We start from the raw sequence: 9,953 nt of genomic DNA on the forward strand, positions 1-9,953 counted from the left end.
ACGGCGGTGCCCTCCAACAGTACTGCGTGGAGTTGCTCCACAGAGGCAGACACTTCCAGTGGCCGGAATGCTAGATGGCCCTGGCCTTCCTGTGTGGGCAGCGCTACTCCAAGCATCTCACCTGCACTGACGCCTTTAATTCTCACAGAAACCCTGTTCATCAGATCTAGGTCTGGGCCCATTTTACAGATGAGCAAACTGAGGTACAGAGGGGCCAAGTTACTTATCCAAGGTCCCACAGAGGCAGGATTCGGGCCTGGTGGTCCGCCTCCCAAACCTGGGCTCCCCCTGATGTCACCTAAGCCTCCCTCTCCAGGAGGACCTGCCACTAGCACCATCTACCCCCGACTCGAAGAGCCTCGCATCCCACCGTCCCCTTTCCTCAGTCACACCTCAGATTTGCAACCAGCAGTACGGACCTTGCAGCGAGGGAGAGGCTGGAGGCCAGGGCAGCCTGCTTTCTGCCTCGAAAACTGCTCTCAAAAGCCCCGAGAAGGGGAGGTTTTTAAAAGGCCCTGACCTCCGGCTGCCGAGACCGCTACGGAAAGCTGCCGAGCGGTCTTTCCCACTCTCCGGGAGAGACAGACCTCAGGGCCGACACTCATTTTTGACCAGAGGCTGCTGGCACAAAGGGTGCTATTGGCTGAAAGGAGTCTTTATGAAGTTCTGGTCTTGAACAGAACAGCATGTTTCAATTACCCAAGTCATAACCCCCTACACTGTCAGCTTGTTTAATGAAAGAACGGCTTCTTAAACCTTAATGTGCCATGTCTGTATTGTCATTTTAATAGGCAAATATATGAAACCACAAAGGCAACGTGAGCTACTGGCTGCTTTGAGCCGATCCCACGACCCCCAACACACGGGCGTGCACACACACACACACACACACACACACACACACACACACACACTCTCTCTCTCTCTCTCTCTCTCTCTCTCTCTCACTAGCTTTGGCACTGAACTTTTTAAACAGTTCTTTTTAACAGAGCCATCTTTTAGTCCTGGCACCAAAAGGATGTGAAGAGGTACAGACTCAGGCAGGCAGACCTGCACTGGACCGGGGGAGGACTCAGTGCGGGCGCTATGTCAGCTGTGGGTCCTGCTTCGGCTCAGGGACAACGGACCACCTCCCCACCCATGAGACCACGCTGCTGCCTTTGAGGCTGACGGCGAGGCAGGTCATTATTCTCCCGCAAGCTCAAATGCCAGCCGTGTGGCAGCCAGGACGGAGGGAGAGCTCTGAACTATAAAAGCCACCAACAATTAGAGCTAAAACGGTAAAGGTGGCTCTTGCTGAGAGGAGACTGACAGGGGGTTCCGGGGGAAGCTGGGGAGGAGAGAGAGGGATTTTTCTGAAGACCTTTCTACACTCAACGAGTCTTACTGATGGCTCCCTAAGGACCCGGTGGCAGGGTCACCTTTGCTGGGGGCACCTCCCCTCCACACCCCAGCGGTGTCTGCCTCTGGGGGTCTGCCCCCGCCTGCACTAGACCACGAACAGCTCTGAGCCAGGCACTGTGTCCTGTTCATCCTATTAATAACAACATAAAGCTAACCTTCCTGGAGTGCCCGTGGTGTGTCAGGCACGGGGCCTCACTCCATCCACACGCTCAATCCTTGCGGCAACACTGAGCGATGATAGGTTGTGTTCCCGACTCCATTTTACAGATGAGGACGCTGAGGCACAGAGAGCCGAAGTGACGTGGGCAAAGTCACAGAGCTGCTTGGAGCAAAGGCGGGACTCAAACCTGCTGTCCAGCTCCTGAGCATGTGCCTTTGGAGCCCCTGCTAAGCTGGCCACACCAGCAAGTGCGTTCAGACTAAGGTGATGAAGAACTGGCTACTCTTGAAACGAGCTCAAGCTGGGTGTCACCTTGAAAGTATCTGCAAACACGAAGCTGGAGCCAGCCTGCATGGGACTAAGAGTCCCAGCATACCAGCTCAGCCCCGTTTCTGTCCCAATAGCACCCGCCAGAGGCTCCGATACCCACGTGCCGGCGCACACATAGCGATGAGATTTGAACACGGGGAGCCGCTCGCGGGACTCAGGGCAGGCCTCCTTCAAGTCGCGCTCTTTGAGGTTCTTCCCATGGCTCTCAGATCCTTTGCTCTGTACCTCGGCTTCCCCAGCCCTCGCAAAGGTTCAATTGGTAAAACAAACAACAGATACAGGCCCTCAAACGCTGAACTCATAGTGTGGAAACACTACTTCCACCCCATCATCAGTGAACTCCCTGGTGCCCCCCATCTGGCCTGGCCCACCCCGTCACCTCACTGGAAGCTAGGAACCAAAGGGCATTGACGTCACACGCCTACAAAGCCTCAGTGAGCGGGCAGGGTGGCTGGGCCTTGCCACTGTTTACTCTAGCAGGGAACAATGACTCTCCAACACTGACGAATAATTTGAAACAAATGCGAAGCCATGTAAACACTCTCCCCGCACCCCCCTCCCAAATGATAAAGCCCCAAGATTAAGCAGGAGGGAAGAGGGGGCTGTCCGCTCTGCACCCTTTTTCCACTGCAGCCCAAACACAGGCCTCCCCCCGAGTTAGGCAGGAAATCACAGTCTCAGCATCCCTTTGGGGAGCCTGCAGTCATCACCAACTTCTCTAGAGACTGGCTGGAGACTGGCCTCACAGCCCTCACACCCCTGTGTCCCCAGCCCTCCAAATGGGACCCACGGTGACGTCTGAATGGTACCAAAGGAAGCAGTTGGGTCCTTGAGATGCCTGCCCTTTGGCCTAGGACAGACGGGGTTCCCCTGGAGGCCCGGAGCAGGTCCAGCGGGCACTGTGGGAAACAATGAGCTCCTTGGCCCTCCGGACTGGGCCAAGCCCGGCGCACACCGTTCCTTGGTCCCCACGGACTCGGCACATTCTGTTATACGAGGTGCCCCGTGGCAAGGAGAAAGCCTACACCTGGGAGCCGGGCAACCTGAGTTCCGCCCCCGGCCTCTGGACCGTGGTGGGTGCCCAGGTCTCGTCCACAGGAAGGACTTGGACTGTGTCCTCCAGGAAGCTCTCCTGGAGTGCTTGAGATACACGCGGTCCTCTTCCTTCTCTCCTGGGGAACTGGCTGCTCCATGCACTGCTGGGCCCCTATGGGGGAGCCCCCGGCCTCCTACATGAGTGTCCACGTTGACGGGTGGGGCTGGCAGCCTCGTTATCATACATAATAGCCCTCACTGCTGGCCGGGGCCCGGCTGGGGAGCTCAGGCACTGTCTTAATACATCTGCACAACAGCTCTGCACAGGGAACACTGTTCTTATCAAGCCGATTCTCACACGAGAAGCTGAGAGGGGAAGAGACTTGCCCAGTGCTCTAGAACCGGTGGAGGGGGATAGGAAGCCCAGTGAGTCTGGATCCAAAGCCTTTACTCTACTCTTCCATGACTTGGCTTCTCGGAGTGAGGATGCTTCGAGCCCAATCGCAGAGGTGAGCGTAAGTTCCCTGGGCATCTGGGCTTACAATCCTCCCCCGGCCCACGTGCTCATGTCTCTAAAACCCAGGGCAAGAGCTCCCTCCTCTGCAAAGCCTTCCTGGTGCCGGGCAGAATTTGCTGACCCCTGGCTCCCAGACCAAGCAGACCCTTGTTCACCACTTTCTTCCTCTGCCCCGGACCTCGGGCTTGGCCGTCCTGTCTCTGCGCTGGGCTGTTGTCAGCCCAGAGTCTCCTGCACATCCCTGCACCCAGCAGAGGGTCGGGCTGAGTGGGTGCTTGGGAGCGAGCAGGATAAACTGAAGGGCACACGTGTGCTGCACACACCAGTGACAGGGAGCTCTACCCTACAAGGCCAGTCCCCTGGAGCAGGGCGCCGTTGCGGTTCCTTCTGGGCAGGCCGAGGGGCTCATTCACGGCTCTCCATGGCCTGCCCACCTCTCCGGCTGGCCCACCGACACCCGCTGTTCTCTGAAAACCCCCCCGTCAATCACACGCCGAACCGAGCGCGAACCGAGCACCAGGAGATGAAGAATGAGGTGCGTTGTAGAAACCTTTCCCGATCCCACGGTGTACCATCCTCTGGGTTTCCCACGCGTGTCTCAGCTGTAGGAAGATTCCCTTGAACCTGGAGAGCTGGGACCCATGGAGTGCGTAGCACGCAGTAGTACTTTAAAGGGTCTGCGTTTGCTCCCCCGACCTCACCAATCCTCCCAGCCCCAGGAGTATCCAGCCTTATGTCTCCTCCAGCTGTGGGTGTAGATGTGGTCAATCCAGGTTGCATCACAGCCCCTGAACGGATTTTGGAAGAATTTCTCTCTTTCACTGTCTTTGTTTTTGAAATGTATTTTTATAATGGGGTTTAGTTGATTTTCACTGCTGTGTTTATGCCGCTTTACACACACTTGACTCACTTACAGAGAGATATCAGTACATAGGTTTTAAGATTCTTACTAGTCAGATATATTCTTCTGCGGTGAATACGGGGTGTTGAGTCCAGTTCATGGAGCAAGGAGCAGGTCTTGTCTATTACGTATTTGGTTGATGGAACGGTATCTGTGCTAATTTCAAATTCTTGTTTTATGCATCACCCCACCTCACCTTTCCCCCTGAGCAGCCATAAGTGTGTTTCCTAAACGTGTGACTCTGTTCTGTTTAGTAACTCAGTTCATGTGCGCCTTCACGCGCACACGTGCACCTCTCCCTGGGACGCCCTCTCCCTCCTTGTCCAGACAGAAGTTCTTCTTGCCTTTGAAATCCACTGGAAGCACGTTTGCTCGTTCCCTCCGCAGACACTGAGCACTACTCTACTCCCCGAAGTGAATACCGCTGGTTAAGCCCCCGCTCGGCGAGCCGCCGGCGTGTACTGAGCACCTGCTATGTGCTCTACTCCCCGAAGTGAATACCGCTGGTTAAGCCCCCGCTCGGCGAGCCGCCGGCGTGTGGGACCCGAGCGTGGAGGCGGAGGCTTTGTGGAGGAAGTGATGGGAGCCGAGGGTGGAGAGGTCTGTGACCTGAGGCTGGAGGGCAAGGAGTAAGAGCGGTGGAAGCAAAGTCTCGTGGCAGGTGCCGAGCGGGCCATAGGTGGGGAAGGGCCTGCAACTACTGGGGCAGGAGAGGAGCTCTGGAAGCTTTGTGGCCTGCACATCCCTCCTCAAGAAGACTCCACCAGGGCTCTCGCAAAGCCAGCCCTGTCTGGGTCCTCCTGGCCCCTGTTCCCACTGGTCCTGCTGGCAGAGGGGACAGTCCCTGGGGAAGACAACAAGCCAGAGTGTCACCAACCACCAAGGCCTCGGGTGGAGGCTAAGCCTGTTTCGGATCCACGATCCACGATCCCTGAGCGAGCTCTGAGTGGGACGGGACGAGGGGAGCGCTCCACCTCTGAATCCTGCTGGCAGCTTGTGGTCCTTCATCGTTATTTATGACCCCAGCTGAACGTTCCCAGAAGGCAGGGAGCTCCTCGACACGGGGACTTGGCTACAAAGCAGAGAGGAGGCCCCGTGGGTTCCGGGGCAGACTCTAGGAGGCTCCTCTCGGGAAACCCTTTGAATGGGCAGGAGAGGAGCTGAAGGACAGAGTGTGGAGAAAGGACCCCAAAGGCTCCAGCGCTGTGAGGGTCTGGCACAGAGCTCATCGTGGGCTGCCTGGCTCGGCCAGGTCACCCTCTGGGAAGGTCCCGGCCTGCAGCCTCCCCGGGAGAACGTTCTCCCTCCCACGTCTCCCACAGACCTGTCTTCAGCTGCGTCCGGGACTGCTGGAGCCCCCGCTCTTCTGGGTCGGGGTGTGGGTGGCAGGCCAGGGTGCTGGCAGTGGGGGGAAGCTGAACGGCAGCCAGTGCCGGCCTTGGGGGCCCCAGCTGGTGGCGCTGGGGACACCCTCTGAAACAGATCGTCCCGTGCCGTCTGGGGTAAAGACATATGGCCTGGGCTCCTGGGAGGCTGCTCCCCAGCCCGAGGCCCCACGCCGGGTGCACAGTGAGGACACGGAAGGTGGGAGGGAGGGAGGGGGACAAGGGCGCCCAGGAGGGCCAAAGAGGGGCCTCGCTCTGGCTCTGCCCGCCCCCCTCCCAGCCCCCTGGCCCGAGAAGCCCCCTCCCTCCCGGGGCTTGCCCCACACCCAAGCAGTCCCCAAGCCTGGTGACTGTCCCCCTTCGCCTTGCCCGTCTGTCCTGCCTCTACTTCCGGGGCACAGCCTTGCCTTGGGCCTCAGCCTCTCCCTGCAGGCGTCCACACGCTCCTCCTGGATCGCCCGGCCTCTCGTCTCTCCCTCGCAATCCCAGGGCCCACTGTGACGACCCTGGTCGGAACAAGACACGGCACCCCGGCACCAAAGATCAAGTCCAAACAAGGGGTCTGGGGTCAGGTGCCCCCGCCTCCCTCCACCCCGCATGAGCACAGGTCTGGGCGCCGGGGTCGGGAGGGCCGGACCTCAGCTGTGAGTTCTGCCCATTTCTGTTCAGCGTGCCCACCACTCACAGGGAGAAGGCCGCCTCCACTCCCGCCAGCTGCTCAAGGGTCCTATCTGGGATGGGCCCGTGCGTGGGACGGACGCGGCTGTTTTCCAGCAAGAAGGCATTGCAGAGCCGGCACCAACGGGCGGCGGGTCGACCTGCTCCTGAAAGGCCTCTGCAGGCAGGCCCGTCGTTTGCCCAGGAGGTCTGCCTCTTGGCCCAAGGTGCCGGTGTTTGTTTTTATCAATAGCTGACTGTCTGTCCTATTTTGGACCCAGAATCCAGGTTTGCAGCTATTTATAATAACTGAAAATTACTTCTGGATCCAGCTTTGGTGGCTTTGCGCTTCCTACGAACGCCTCACAATTTGAAACAGAGACTCTATGTTCTGCCTGAACCCCACCCATGTTCTCCTGGCTGCCAAGAGCCTACTGTGTGTCAGGCCCTGTGCCCGGCCCCAGCACCCCAGCTCCCAACAAGGGTCCGGGAACAGAGGCAGAGGCACTGGCCCATCTCAGAAACCAAACTCAACCTCCAACCCTGAGAACGCCCTCCTGGTCCCCGAGGGCTGAGGCCCCAGCCCGCCCCCCACCCCCCCACCGCTTCTGAGGCTCCTTTCAGAAGGGAGGCTTAGGCAGAAAGTCCTCTTGGCTATCGAGCGGCTCTTGCAAAATTGCATTTGATGAGTTAAGTGTAAATAAATGAGAACCAGATGGATTAGATTTCGGGTAAAATATACATGGGTCTTAGAGCTTTGGGGCCCGGGTTCTGCCGGATCCAGGACACTCCCCGAGCTGTCAGAGGTGCTGGCACAGCAAGCAGGAGGTGTGACTTGAGCCTCCTCGGACCCGCCTACCTCCTGGTCTGGGCATGAGCTGGGGCCTTCTCTGGGGCTCCTGGCTCCCCAGCAGGTCGGCTGTGTGTGCGAGACACAGGGTCTCCCGCTGTAGCCCTGCTCTGACGCCGAGCCCCTCGAGCTGGGCCTGAGTCCAAGCTCAGCGCTGGGAGATGAGGCACATGACTGGTGGGGTCAGCTTTCCAGACCAGCAAGCCCATTGGTCACACCCAGGCCCGAGGAGCCGGCCCAGGGCAGGCCAGAGCTCTGCTGCGGCTGCTGGCCTTCAGGGTCTGGTCACTGCGTCCCGCATCTGGGCCTCACCTTCAATCCCAGCTGCTGCCTGTGGTCTCCCAGTGATGGCTGAGCAGCACTGAACATCTAAGGACCAGGCGTTTGCTGCCTAACTCCAGCTGATGACCGCGCCACCTTATAATAATCTACATGGTGTCCCCCTGTGACCACCACCTATGGGTCCCGGTTCTTGGCCCCCAGGTCACACCAGCTGGGGTACAAGATTCAGTAAGTAACTTGCTGTGTGACCTTCGGGATGGTGCTTAACCATTTTGGGCCTTGGTTTCCTTCTCTATAAAACAGGGATAATAGTATCTGGAGTTGTTTTGGGAATTAAGAAAATAACGGAGGTGAAGCACTTAGCACAGTGTCTGGCACACATAGGCCACCAACACATGTTAACAACTGTTGAACAAAGCCAGCACAAGTGCTCCAGGGGTCACAGGTGGGAACACCCCCTGGGGAATGGCAAATTCCCCCCCAAGTTGGAAAATCGACAACAAAGCGCATCCGAAGGGAACGCTCAGTCTTTTTTTTTTTTTTTTTTTTTTAAATTAAATGAAATTTATTTATTTATATAGCAGGTCAGTCTTGCCTCGGCCTTCCGGTCTCCCAGCAGAGCAGCCTCAGCTCCTGGAATTGCCCCCTCCTGACGGAGGTTCTGGCCTGCTCACCGCCTGAGTCGCCCTTCTTGGGGGAACGGGCCTATCAGCTGCTTAACAGTGGAGAGATGCCTATTCAGATCTTCTGCCCACTTTTAAACTGGGTTGTTTGCCTTTTTACTGTTGAGCTGTAAGAGTTCTATATAAGATACATAATTCTCGGTACTAGACCCTTATGGGATCACTTTTTCCGATTTCATGGACAGTCCCTCCTTTTAAAGGAGCCTTGGGTGGCACCAGGCCCCAGGAGGTCAGTGTACCTATGGCGGCCACATCCATAAGGCCTGGGCTCCGGTCCTGGAAGATGTCACCCTGTCCCACGGCTTTTCCAGCCACTTAACGTGCCAACACTGCCCAAACCTCTAGGCCTGCCTGCTCCACCATCCTCCAGACTCAGATATCAGCGCCTGTACTTGGATGTCCGACAGGCTGGACAAACCGAACGCGGCCCATGGCGAACTCCTAACTCCACTTCCCACAACAAAAAACAGGAGAACAAGGCACAGCCCGGTCCCACCCTGAGCCTTCTCCATCTCAGCAAATGGCAGCCCAACCCATAGCTGCTTCAGCCCAAACACCCGGTAGCCATCCGGTACGTGCACGCACCGCTGTCTGCTTTGTGCTTGTTTCTCTGTCTCCCCGGAGAATGCAGAGTCTCTGAGAACAGGGACATCTTGAGTGTGGCTGTGTCTCGGGGTTTTAAAACAGTGCACGGGGCACATGATCCGTGTTTGCGGACCGAGCGACTGACTGAGAACTGGTTGGGAGAGGCAGCTCTGGCCCCGAGGCCCTGGCTGCAGGCCTGTCCCATCAGGGATGGGCTGTGTGGCCCTGGAGGGGCTGCCCAGGGAGGCAGCTCTAGATGAGAGACGGGAGTGAGTGCTGGCTGGTGGGTCCTCGGGGCGCAGAGTGAGGCCGGTGGGAGAAGAGCTGTGCTCATGCACCTGCCTGCCTCAGCCTTGCCCAGCAGTGAGCCCCATCGAGGAGGTGAGCACAGCCCCGCCTGCGGGCAGCTTGTGGCGGGCTCAGGATGGAACGGGAGCAGATGCCCTCAAACACTGCCAGCCCGTGAGCTTCGGTGCTCAGTGAACGAACGGAGCCACGTGGGGCTCCTGGTAAGCCAGCACAGCCCAAAGTGTCTTCCTGCTTTGTGGGTGCTTTCACCAGTATGAGGACCAAAGTCTTCAGCTGAAGAAAAGCCGTTCTGACTGGGTAGTGCTTCAAGAGCGGGGGGAGGGGGGAGGGGTTTGAAGACAGTAGAATGCCCTGCTGAATGACACTTCATTGCCCTTTGTCTATGCCACCTATGGCAAGACCAGCTCTTCCTTTAATGTCTCTAGCATGGGCAGGAGAGGAGGCTGCAGGAGACGGAAGGGAACCCGCGTTCCTGGAGCCCCTGCTCTGTGCAGGCACTCTCATTACACTGTCCCATTTGGCCTCAGCCCGGGGCAGTAGCAGCAGGGTTATAACCAGGAGCGCCAAGCAGTGAGCGGCCTGCCCTCGGTCACCAATGTGTGGGTGACAGAGCCAGCCTGGGAACTGGATGCTTTTGTCCGCCCGCCCTCGGGCCTCTGACAGTGCAGCTGTGAACATGATCCTGGCTGGACATCTATGGGAAGCACTGGAGTTTTTTTTGTTTTTTTTTTTTTTTTTTTTGCCGTACGCGGGCCTCTCACCGTCGTGGCCTCTCCCGTTGCGGAGCACAGGCTCCGGACGCGCAGGCTCAGCGGCCACGGCTCAGGGGCCCAGCCGCTCCGCGGCACGTGGGAT

The 9,953-nt window shown here is 58.0% G+C and overlaps 1 protein-coding gene across 2 annotated transcripts in view; it reads right to left on the reverse strand.

Annotated features, from left to right (window-relative positions):
• Positions 1-9,953, reverse strand: part of SCUBE1 (signal peptide, CUB domain and EGF like domain containing 1) — a 137,741-nt gene that overhangs the window by 89,787 nt on the left and 38,001 nt on the right. The window lies entirely within an intron of this gene.

This window comes from Physeter macrocephalus, chromosome 6 (genome assembly GCF_002837175.3).
Source record: "Physeter macrocephalus isolate SW-GA chromosome 6, ASM283717v5, whole genome shotgun sequence".
Taxonomy (NCBI): domain Eukaryota; kingdom Metazoa; phylum Chordata; class Mammalia; order Artiodactyla; family Physeteridae; genus Physeter; species Physeter macrocephalus.